The sequence below is a fragment of the Xenopus tropicalis genome, chromosome 3 (genome assembly GCF_000004195.4).
Source record: "Xenopus tropicalis strain Nigerian chromosome 3, UCB_Xtro_10.0, whole genome shotgun sequence".
NCBI lineage: Eukaryota > Metazoa > Chordata > Amphibia > Anura > Pipidae > Xenopus > Xenopus tropicalis.
The window spans coordinates 16,883,460-16,896,562 of NC_030679.2; positions in this window are offsets into that span (position 1 = coordinate 16,883,460).

Below are 13,103 nucleotides of genomic sequence, written 5' to 3' on the forward strand. Positions count from 1 at the left end.
AAAGCAATGTTTTAAAGATGTTCCATTTTCCTTCTGTGTCTAACCCCATGAAAAGCCTTTCCCAGTTGACACATTGCAGAGATGCCCTTATACTGGCAAAGTCTGCACGTCTAAAATTGAGCGTTTTAGTAAGTCCCTTATAGAGCTGTCTCTGTAGCATTATCTCAAAGGAGACCATGTTGTGATCACTGTTCCCCAGATGCTCACCCACACAAATGTTAGAGATAAGTTCAGTATTATTAGATATTACAAGGTCCAAAATAGAATCATTCCTAGTAGGTTCTTGAACCACCTGAAATAAAAAGTTGTCATTTAGCATGTTTACAAACCTACTAGCTTTTTCTGACTTAGCCACCCCATTACTCCAGTCAATGTCCGGATAATTAAAGTCCCCCATAATAACAACTTGACCCAATTTTGAAGCCTCCTCCATTTGCAAAAGTAGCTGGGACTCATCCCCCTCATCTATATGGGGTGGTTTATAGCATACACCAATGATCATTTTCTTTGTGACCTTCAGCCCTACTGAAATTTCTACCCAAAGAGATTCGACGTTTTCATTGGTAATGTCTTTATTACATGGCTTTAAATCTGACTTTACATAAAGACAAACCCCTCCACCCTTTTTAATCACTCTGTCCCTCCTAAAAAGTGTATACCCATTTAAATTCACAGCCCAGTCGCATTTTTCATCCCACCAGGTCTCAGTGATACCAATTAAATAATAATTTTCAATACATGCAATAGCCTGCAGCTCCCCTAATTTACCCGACAAGCTACGCGCATTAGCCAGCATGCAGCGGAGATTATTACTTCTTACTCTGATGCTTACATTAGCTAAAGGACAGTTAGAGCTAAGGTGAAAATTAGTCTGTTTCCCTTGTAACAATGGAAGCTCCTTATCTGATAAACTATATGCCCCCCTCACTCCTCCCCCACAACCCTTTACTGGTCCCACTGCCCCATCTACACTAGCTCTCCCATAAGAATCTAGCTTACCAACCCCCCCCTTGTCTAGTTTAAACACTCCTCCAGCCTCTTAACCATTCTCTCCCCTAGCACAGTAGACCCCCTTCCATTGAGGTGCAATCCGTCAGGGCTGTATAGATTGTACCCCAAAGAAAAGTCAGCCCAGTGCTCTAGGAACCCAAACCCTTCCTTCCTACACCAAGACTTTAGCCACGCATTTAGCTCCCTAAGCTCCCGCTGTCTCCCTAAACTAGCACGCGGCACCGGCAAAATTTCAGAAAAAATGACATTGGAGGACCTTTGCTTAATTTTAGAGCCTAGATCCCTGAACTCACTCTTTAAGGTCCCCCACCTACCGTTCATTTTGTCGTTAGTACCGATATGTACCAAGACAGCCGGGTCATGCCCAGCCCCTCCCAATAATGTGTCGACCCGATCAACCACATGCCGAACCCTGGCACCAGGAAGACAGCAAACTGTCCGGTTGAAGCGATCCGCTCGACAGATTACCCTGTCCACTTTCCTAATGATCGAATCCCCTATAACCACCATCTGTTTAGGTCTAGCTCTGCTCTCCTCCCCACCACTACTAGAGAAACTGGTCTCCCGGCTGTTATAGAGATCAGCCTCATCTAGAACCACCAGTCCAGAGTTCACACTCCCATCTTCTTCACACAATCTGGCAAATCTGTTGGGATGTGCAAACCCTGGAGCAGCCTCCCTTTTCCTTTTCCCCACACTCGATTTTCTAACTGTCACCCAGCTTACTGCCCTATCATCCTTTCCTTGCTCCCCTCCCCCCATACTATCTGATCCCGCTAGTTCTTGTTCAGTTAGCAAGAGACTTCTTTCAAGATTGTCAATAGAACGCAGTGTTGCAACTTGTTCCTCTAGAGCTCTAACGCGAGCCTCTAAAGTGGCAACTCGCTCACATCCACAACAGAGGTATGCACTTTGGAACTGTTGTTCCACAACTGCATACATGCGGCAGGCTGTGCACTGTGTCATACCTTCAATGTTGCTGCCACTCATTCTCCCAGTTACAGAAACAGTTAAACAAAAATTGGTGAAAAGGCTTTAAAATAAATCCAAAAAAGTTTTTTTTTTACCTTGTTTTAACTCCTTTAGTTTGTAACTCCTGTGATTATAACTCCACTTACAGAGCACCCACTAACTCCTGTGATTATAACTCCACTTACAGAGCACCCACTAACTCCTGTGATTATAACTCCACTTACAGAGCACCCACTAACTCCTGTGATTATAACTCCACTTACAGAGCACCCACTAACTCCTGTGATTATAACTCCACTTACAGAGCACCCACTTAAAGAGCAATCACTTATAGAGCACCTACCACCAGAGCAAGCTCCACTGGAGTGCCAGTGGTTCTATTTATACAGTCTGTTAAGGTGAACTAATCAAACCCCACCCCCTCAAACTGAGGGTAATTACAAAGGAATGTAACTCTGGCAAACCTGCTGTAAGCCTTATAGTTAACCAAACTTTGTAAATTGGCACCAAAAAGTGCAAATACTTTTGAAAAAATTAAACCCAACAGTTAGAAAACACAATGATTCTGAATAAAGTTAATAAAAAATACTTATCCCTTTTTTTTGTTGAATTGAAAAAGCAGTTGATTCAGTCAGCCACCAGCCTGTTAGTCCATGGCTGTATTTACATAGACCTTTCTGATAAAGCTTACTTTAGTTTTTCCTTTCCTTCTCCTTTAATGTTCACACATTGTTTGGAGAGCCTTATGCACATCAAGTTCAAAGGACAGAAAAGGAGAAGGACAGACGGGTGTAGGTGGCACTTGCCTTGGCCACCCCAAACCTTGGTCAGGCACTGCATACACTGGGTTTTTTTCCCAGTTTTTTTTTTATGGGTTTCGGGCAATGTTGTACAGCTGTTCCCATATAGCAGGCAAATTATTCATTATACTTCATATTCATGGGCCTGAATTTAATAAAACAGTATTCCATCCAAAAAGATTAATAGAGCTTCTGTGGAGTCTGGGGGCCATAAAAATCTATTCCGGTCTAGTGCTGGTAAATTTGTGATTCAGGCCGTTTTGGCAGGTCTACCTCTATCTGGATAGGCTATATTTTGTCCATGTAAACTGAATACATATTGGCTTTGTATATAGAGGTATTCCAGGCTCTTTAGGTTTAGGTTTATGGAGGGTTTTTTTAGTTTCAATTTACCCCTACAGGCTGTTTTCATTGCAGCACAGTAGTCATTCTTGAAGCCCTAGTGCTACCTTGTCTTCCTAAGCGAAGTGTGTTACAAGCTATTGCTTAGTTGTTCTACATACGGACTGCTTTCTTTGGCTGGGGGGGGGGGTGGGCAATGATAATATGTGGGGCTGGAAAAGCAATGTCTGTGCTGCAACGTGTCAGATCATCCCGGAGACACACCCAGAAGCTGTGCTGTTGTACAGTTATATTGTACAGCTGGCAGTCAAGAACTTACACACATTTTCCCAACCAGTATATTCTAGTATTTTCTAGCCTGCTGTCATCACATGATCACAAACTTACTACAATTATATTTATTTATTTTCTATTTTTACAAAAACTTTAGTTTTGCTGTGTCAAATTGTGATCAGATTAGAGGTTTAGATTTCAGATATTTGTGTAATTTCAGTGGTTTTGTTTGTGTTGCAGTGATTTTTGTTTGTTCTTAGGGCTCTTACACATGTTTATCTATTGAAAATGCGCTCTGAACACATCAAAATGCATGTGTTGTTATTTGTAACTATTATTAAAGCCCCAACATATTCCACAGTGTTGTACAACAGAAAGGTGTATGAATCAAACTACAGATTACCTTGTGTTTATATGTAAGTTTATATGCATGTAAGTGTATATGCATGTAAGTGTTTATCTTAAAGTTCAACAAGCATTAAAAGAACAAGAAAAGCACTGGTGCTGGCGCTTCTTTTAGGAAAAAAAGCACCAGGTGGGGGAAAACGTAATGCAGCACTCAGTGCTGGATTTGTTATCCAGGCGCCCTAAGGCAACCCCCATTCGTGCCCCTCCCCCCATGCCACGCACATGCAGATTCGCTGCTACACCCACCCCGCTCGCACATGCGCATTTGCGTGTCCTTTATAAATTACATACGGAGCAGTGGGGAGAGGTCCCCATTGCTTTGTATGTGAGCAAACTGTTAGTGTCGCCTCCAAGTTTGTGCCGCCCTAGGCCCGGCCCTTTGTGGCCTCGCCACAAATCTGGGCCTGACAGCACTGCGCCACTGCATTTCTCGCATTTGCTAGTTATCCCTCAGCAGACTTAGACATGCACATTCTCAATACACTGAGTTTTACTTTATTGCACATGTATGAACTTAAAGCTGAAAATACATGCAATCACAGTCTGCACAAGCAACCAGAACAATATAAAAGCGTCCATACTGCGTGAGGGCCCTTATATTCTCCACTCCTGTTTGCCCCATATTGGCTGCCATAAAGAAGAATCAAAGTCAAAACCATGATGGTGACAAAAGTTAAGCACCCCAGTGATTGTAATCACTGACACCCAACACCATACCTGCATTGGCAATCTGTGGATTCTGGCAAATGCCAGAGGGGCTGCTGTAAGATGCCATAGACATTCCCCTGGTGGGGGATGTTTGGGCCTCTGTGTACCTAAAATGTCAGGGTCTGCCTGGCACCTCTGAACAGGTTGGTACACCTTTTAGCAGAAAACTACACCGTCCTGGAGTATTTTTCTGTTAGCGCCAAGGAGCAATCCTCTTCTACCTCTTCTTCTTTGTTTAACCCCCCTGGGCCGACGCATGTGCAGAAGAGTTTGTAAGTAAGGTTTGGCTTATCACTTAACAGCACATGTGCACCCATGCAAAGTAGGAAGAGGATCACTTCATGGTGCTCACTGAAAAGTACCCCAAGCTAGTGCAGTTTTCTGTTAACAAGAGCACAGGCCTGGGGTATCATGTAAGTGATTACAATCACTGGGGATGCCTAACATTTGGCACCCTCCAGTGACATAGGCTTTTCTTTTCCTTTGATTTAGGAAAACACAATGAATATAGTTGTGTTAAAAATGCAGATCTGCATTTTGGTAGTTACAACCCCCAAAGACCAACTTAGCAGCTTAGTGATGCATGTATGAGGCCTTCCTGATGACCTGCCCAACTGATATTCATACAAAAATTGCCTAGGTATCTATCAGGCCTGGGATCCAAACGATTAGATCAGTCCTTTTTGGCCCAGGGTGTCCTTGGCTAATATCCACTTGTTTGGTGACCTCGACAAAAAACAAATCTTTATATATGGCCAGTTTCACCAACACCCTTGAGTACCCTTAAATAAACCTGGCACATTAGCAAAGATTTCTGAAAACATAGTTACATAGGGTTAAAAAAAAAAAAAAAAAGAGAGTCCATCAAGGTCAACCCTTCCAAGTAAACCCAGCACACAGAACCTATACTTACCAATCTATACACTCACATACATAAACTATATATACAACTACTAATACTAACTGTAGATATTAGTATCACAATAGCCTTGGATATTATGCTTGTTCAAGAACTCATCCAGGTCCCTCTTAAAGGCATTAACAGAATCTGCCATTACCACATCACTAGGAAGGGCATTCTCCAGCCTCACTGCCCTCAAAGTGAAAAACCACCTACGCTGCTTCAAATGGAAGCTCCGTTCCTCTAATCTAAAGGGTTGGCCTCTGGTGCGTTGATCATTTTTATGGGAGAAAAGAACACCCCCTATCTCCCTACAATCCCCTCCAATGTACTTGTACAGAGTAATCATGTCCCCTCGCAAGCGCCTCTTTTCCAGAGAAAACAACCCCAACCGTGACAGTCTAACTTCATCTTCCATCCCCTTTACCAGTTTAGTTGCACATCTCTGCACTCTTTCCAGCTCATTAATATCCTTCTTAAGAACTGGAGCCCAAAACTGCACCGCATACTCAAGGTGAGGCCTTACCAGGGACCTATAAAGAGGCAAAATTATGTTTTCATCCCTTGAGTCAATGCCCTTTTTTATACAAGACAGCACTTTATTTGCTTTAGTAGCCACAGAATGACACTGTCTGGAATTAGACAACTTGTTATCTACAAAAACCCCTAGATTCTTCTTCATTAAAGATACCCCCAACAAACTACCATTCAGTAGATAGTTCGCATTTATATTATTTATACCAAAGTGCATAACTTTGCTCTTGTCCACACTGAACCTCATTTTCCAGTTTGCTGCCCACTTTTCCAATTTTGTCAAATCGCTCTGCAAAGCGGCAGCATCCTGCATGGAACTTATTGTTTTGCACAATTTAGTGTCGTCAGCAAAAATAGAAACAGTACTCTCTATGCCCACCTCCAGATCATTAATAAACAAGTTAAAAAGCAAAGGACCAAGGACTGATCCCTGCGGTACTCCACTAACAACACTGGTCCAATTAGAAAATGTTCCATTTACCACCACTCTTTGTAATCTATCCTTCAGCCAGTTCTCTATCCAATTACAAATATTATGTTCAAGGCCATGTGAGAGATACAAGCAGTAAACACTGTTTGGTGTATTTTCCTCCACAGTGGGATACATGTAGCACCAGGGAAAATGCCTAGTTTAGCAGCAGGTAATGCTGTTTTCATGCATGCAGATTAGGTAAGTGAGTCCTAGAGTAAATGGAGGGTTAACAGGATAGGTCCTCCATTCCATACTCCAGTTTAGCTGCATGATTAGGCTGCAGGTGAGCAGCAAATAAAAGGGCTGTGGGATTACACGGAGAGAGAAGTGATAGGTGATTAAGGTTACTCAGGGGGGTTCACTTTCAGAGCAGGGCACAGGGCAGGAAGGCTGCCTGCCTGTGTTATTAACTTCCAGAGGTGCTGGGGGTGCCACCTGCCACTGCAAGTTGCAGAGGGAGCCGTGACCACGTTTATGTGTGCCGGAACATTGAGGCTTGGTGAGAAGCCTAAGTGTGCCAGAAGCTGGTATTCCAGGAGGGAAGAGAGAGCAGGGCTGAGTGAGTAGCCCAGAGTGTTCACGAGTTCACGAGAGTCACCGTGGATGTGTGAAAGCCATTGGGGATGATGAGAAGCCCCGGGAAAAAGGTTCCAGTGTGAAAGTTACCCTGGAAGGTGAGAGCCCTGAAGCAGGGACAAATCATAACCATATTTGATGAACTGTTTATGAACTGACTTTTGTTTATGTTGGGAGTTTACCCCAAATAAACCTATGTTTTTGAGGAAGAAACATGATGTCACATATTGTGTCCCTGTCTCTTATGCTCCAGATCCTCTGCATGCCTGCCTACCATTGCTAAATCCCCCAAAATTGCGTGTACAGGCAGTCAGCATGTCACAGCCAATATTCCTCAATTTGATCATTAACCTTCTGTGAGGTACTGTATCAAACGCTTTAGCAAAGTCCAAGTAGATGACATCACCTGCCATTCCAGCATCGAGGTTCCTGCTCACCTCCTCATAAAAGATGACTAAATTAGTCTGGCAAGATCGGTTACGCATAAAACCATGCTGGTACAAACTTTTAGTATTGTGAATGACAATGTACCCTATCCCTTATTACCCCTTCCAAAATCTTTCCTCCTACTGATGTCAGACTAACAGGCCTATGGTTTTCAGGCAGATAATGTGATCCTTTTTTAAATAACGACACCACATTAGCAATTCGCCAGTCTCTCAGCACCATACCCAGACCTCAACGAATCCTGCAAAATTAAGTGTCAAGAGGCTTGGCAATCACAGCGCTCAGCTCATTTAATACCCTGGGATTCATCCCATCCGGTCCTTTGTTTACCTTTACATGTTCAAGTCTCTTTTGAATTTCCACCCGAGTGCCCCCTGTGTCAGCAGCTAAATTACTAGAACTGGGCATATTAAAAGGGAAGCCTTCATTAGCTGGCTCCTCAGATGTATAGACAGATGAAAAATAAGAGTTAAAAATTTCTGCTTTTTCCCAGTTCTCATCATCCAACTTACCCCCCACGTGATAATAAGGTTCCCACCCCTTCTTGCTTCATTTTTTTTACTATTCACATAATTAAAAAAATTTGGATTCTTTTTACTCCTAGCTGCAATATCCCTTTCCATCTCTATTTTAGCTTGCCTGATAGCTTTTTTGCACGCTTTATTTGCTTCCTTGTACCTGATGAAAGTTTCTGCTGTCCCAGCTAGCTTTAATGCTTTAAAAGCAAGTTTTTTCTTACCAACCTCGACACAAACACTTTTATTCACCCATAAAGGTTTTGCTTTGCGATGCCTCTCCTTACTTACAAGTGGAATATACTGTTGTGTATACCTGCAAAGCAATTTTTTAAAGATGTCCCATTTTCCTTCTGTGTCTAAACCTATGAAAAGCCTTTCCCAGTTGACACATTGCAGAGATGCCCTTATACTGGCAAAGTCTGCACGTCTAAAATCGAGCATTTTAGTTAATCCCTTATAGAGCTGTCTCTGCAGCATTATCTCAAAGGAGACCATGTTGTGATCACTGTTCCCCAAATGCTCACCCACACAAATGGTAGATATGAGTTCAGTGTTATTGGTTATTACCAGGTCCAAAATAGAGTCATTCCTAGTAGGTTCTTGAACCGCCTGAAATAAAAAGTTGTCATTTAGCATATTAGCAAACCTACTAGCTTTTTCTGACTTAGCCACCCCATTACTCTAGTCAATGTCTGGATAATTAAAGTCCCCCATAACAACAACTTGACCCAGTTTTGAAGCCTCCTCCAAACAGTAGCTGGGTCTCATCCCTGTCATCTATACGGGGTGGTTTATAGCATACACCAATGATCATTTTCTTTGTGACCTTCAGTCCTACTGAAATTTCTACCCAAAGAGATTCAACGTTTTCATTGGTAATGTCTTTATTACATTGCTTTAAATCTGACTTTACACAAAGACAAACCCCTCCACCCTTTTTAATCCCTCTGTCCCTCCTAAAAAGTGTGTAACCATTTAAATTCATGGCCCAGTCACATTTTTCATCCCACCAGGTCTCAGTGATACCAATTAAATCATATTTTTCAATACATGCAATAGCCTGCAGCTCCCCTAATTTACCCAACAAGCTTCCCGCATTAGCCAGCATGCAGCGGAGATTACTACTTCTCCCTCTGATGTTTGCATTAGCTAACGGAGACTTAGAGCTAAGGCGAATATTAGTCTGTTTCCCTTGTAACATAGTAACATAGCAAGTTAAGTTTAAAAAAGACGTACGTCCATCACGTTCAACCATAATCCCTACATATAACCTAAAAAAAAAACCCATCTGAAGCCTCTCTAATTTGCCGCAGAGGGGAAAAATTCCTTCCTGACTCCAAGATGGCATTTGGACCAGTCCCTGGATCAACTTGTACTAAGAGCTATCTCCCATAACCCTGTATTCCCTCACTTGCTAAGAAGCCATCCAACCCCTTCTTAAAGCTATATAATGTATCAGCCAGCACAACTGATTCGGGGAGGGAATTCCACAACTTCACAGCTTTCACAGTAAAAAATCCTTTTGGAAGGACCTACTGGTAAATTAAGCATTAGAGAGGTTATTATATGATCCCCTTATATATATATATTTATATATATATACATAGTTATCATGTCACCTCTTAAGCGCCTCTTCTCCAGTGTAAACAGACCCAACTTGGCCAGTCTTTCTTCACAACTGAGACTTTCCATACCCTTTACCAGCTTCGTTGCCCTTCTCTGGACCCTCTTTAATTCAATAATGTCCTGTTTAAGCACTGGAGACCAAAACTGAACAGCATATTCTAGATGGGGCCTTACCAGCGTTCTGTAAAGGGGAAGAATAACACCCTCCTCCTGTGAATCTATACCCCTTTTAATACAGCTCAAAACCTTGTTTGCCCTTCCACCTGCTGCCTGGCATTGCTTGCTACAGCCAAGTTTATTATCTACAAGGACTCCAAGGCCCTTCTCCATTATGGATTTGCCTAGTGCAGTCCCATTAAAGGATAAGGAAAGGCTAAGTCACTTGGGGGTGCCAAAATGTTAGGCACCCCCAAGTGACTTAAATCGACTACCTTGTACCCCGGGCTGGTGCCCCTGTTAGGAGAAAACAGCACCAGCCCAGGGTACCTGTCGAGAGCGCTTCCTCCTTCCTACTTGCGCTGCTGCCGAATGTCCCGGACAATCGCATACGCAGTAGAGTGAAAAGCCGACTTCTCTGTTAAAGTTCGGCTCTTCACTCTACTGCGCATGCATGTGCGGCGAGACAGGAAGGAGGAAGCGCTGGCAGCTACCCCGGGCTGGTGCTGTTCTCTCCTAACAGGGGCACCAGCCCGGGGTAAAAGGTCACTTGGGGGTGCCTAACATTTTGGCATCCCCAAGTGACTTTACCTTTCCTTCTCTTTTAAGGATACCCTTATACAAGTGGCTTGCATATTTTTACATCCCAGGTGCATGACCTTACATTTATCCACATTAAATCTCATCTGCCATTTAGCCACCCAGATTGCCAGTTGGTCAAGATCCTTCTGCAAGGATGCCACATCCTGGATAGAATTTACTGGTCTGCAGAGTTTTGAGTCATCTGCAAACACGGATACATTGCTTATAATACCCTCCCCTAAGTCATTTATGAACAAGTTAAACAAAAGTGGACCCAGTACAGAACCCTGAGGGACCCCACTGAGAACCTTAATCCAAATAGAGAATGTACCATTAACAACCACCCTCTGTACCCGATCCTGTAGCCAGTTTTCTATCCATGTGCAAACGACTTCACTAAGACCAATAGACCTCAGTTTAAAAAGCAGTCGTGTGTGGGGAACAGTATCAAATGCTTTGGCAAAAGCCAAATAAATTATATCTACTGCATCCCCACTGTCCAGCTTCTTACTCACCTCATCATAAAAAGCAATTAAATTGGTCTGACATGACCTGTCCTTCATAAAGCCATGCTGATTACTGCTCATAATGCCATTCTCCAATACATAATTTTGTATGTGATCCCTTAACAAGCCTTCAAATAACTTGCCCACCATGGATGTCAAACTTACAGGCCTATAATTGCCAGGCTGAGATCTTACTCCCTTTTTAAATATAGGAATGACATTCGCCTTCTTCCAATCCCTAGGAACCATACCTGATGAAGAGAGTCTGAGAATATCAGAAACAAAGGCCACTGTAAATCTGACCCTAGCTCTTTCAGTACCCGAGGGTGTATTCCTTCTGGCCCAGGTGCCTTGTTCACATTTATCTTGTGTAACCCTTTAAGCCCAATATCCTGTGTCAACCACTGTGTAGTTGGAGCTGAGGCAACAGTGCAGCTATTGGGTGGGACTTGGCCCACTGGCTCCTCCACTGTATACACAGAAGAAAAGAACTGGTTAAGCACATCTGCCTTTTCTGTATCCGCTGTAACCATAATTGTTACTATAACTCAATGGGGCCACACCCTCAACCTGCATCTTTTTACTATTAATATACTTAAAAAACGTTTTGGGGTTAGTTTTAGCCTCTGGCGCAATGCGCTCCTCATTTTCTATCTTAGCCTTCCAGATTGCTGTTTTACAACACTTGTTATAGTGTTTATATTCATTAAATGCAGCTACTGTCCCCTCTGACTTATATTTCTTAAAAGCTTTCCTTTTTCTCCCTATTAACTTTTTTACCTCAGAGTTAAGCCACATAGGGGGATTCTTAACACTTCTACTTTTTCTTATTAATGGAAAAAATTGAGAACAGTAATGCTTTAATATTATTTTAAATGACAACCATTTCTGCTCTGTGTTTTTATCAGAAAACATAATGACCCAATCTATGCCCTGAAGCGCTGCCCTTATGGGGGTAAAATTTGCCTTTCTAAAATTCAGTGTCTTTGTTGCCCCAGTGTAAATTTGTTTCCTGCACCAAACATCAAATGAAATAACATTATGGTCACTGTTACCCAGGGGTTCAACCACTTGCACATTTGCTATACATTCTGGGTCATTAGAGAACACTAGATCCAATATAGCATGGTAACAACGGAAACTCCTTATCTGATAAACTATATGCCCCCCTCACTCCTCCCCCATAACCCTTTGCTAATCCCACTGCCCCATCTACACTAGATTTCACATAACTCTAGCTCACCCCCCCCCCCCTTTGTCTAGTTTAAACACTCCTCCAGCCTCTTAACCATTCTCTCCCCTAGCACAGTGGACCCCCTTCCATTGAGGTGCAATCTGTCACAGCTGTATAAATTGTACCCCAAAGAAGTCAGCCCAGTGCTCTAGGAACCCAAACTCTTCCTTCCTACACCAAGACTTTAGCCACGCATTAAGCTCCCTAAGCTCCTGCTGTCTCCCTAAATTTGCACGTGGCACTGGCAAAACGTCAGAAAAAATGACATTGGAGGACCTTTCCTTAATCTTAGAGCCTAGATCCCTGAACTCTTTAAGGTCCTCCACCTACCGTTCATTTTGTCATTAGTACCGATATGTACCAAGACAGCCGGGTCATGCCCAGCCCCTCCCATTAATTTGTCAACCGGATCAACCACATGCCGAACCCTGGCACCGGGAAGACAGCAAACCGTTCGGTTGAAGCGATTCGCTCAACAGATTACCCTGTCCACTTTCCTAATGATCGAATCCCCTATAACCACCATCTGTTTTGGCCTAGCTCTGCTCTCCTCCCCACCACTACTAGAGAAACTGGTCTCCCAGCTATTAGAGAGATCAGCCCAATCTAGAACCGCCAGTCCAGAGTTCACACTCCCATCTTCTTCACACAATCTTGCAAATCTGTTGGGATGCGCAAACCCTGGCGCAGCCTCCCTCTTCCTTCTCCCCATACTAGATTTTCTAACTCTCACCCAGCTTACTCCCTTATCATCCTTTCACAGGTAGGACGCATTTAAAGTAGCGGGGCTTCCTGAGAATACGCCACATCTGACATCAGCCTGAACTGATCACTTTTAAACAGAACAGGTGTTGACTTACATGCATTCTAGTTTAAATAAACCAATGCAGTCTGCACAATGCGCCCAAATTAATTGTATATTATTCAAGCAAAATGTATATTTGATATGCGTCCAGTTTACAAGGCATAAAACAGTAACCCTGTCATCAAAAAGGCCATTGTTTTCAGCTGTGTGCTCTGACACTTATTAACAAAAA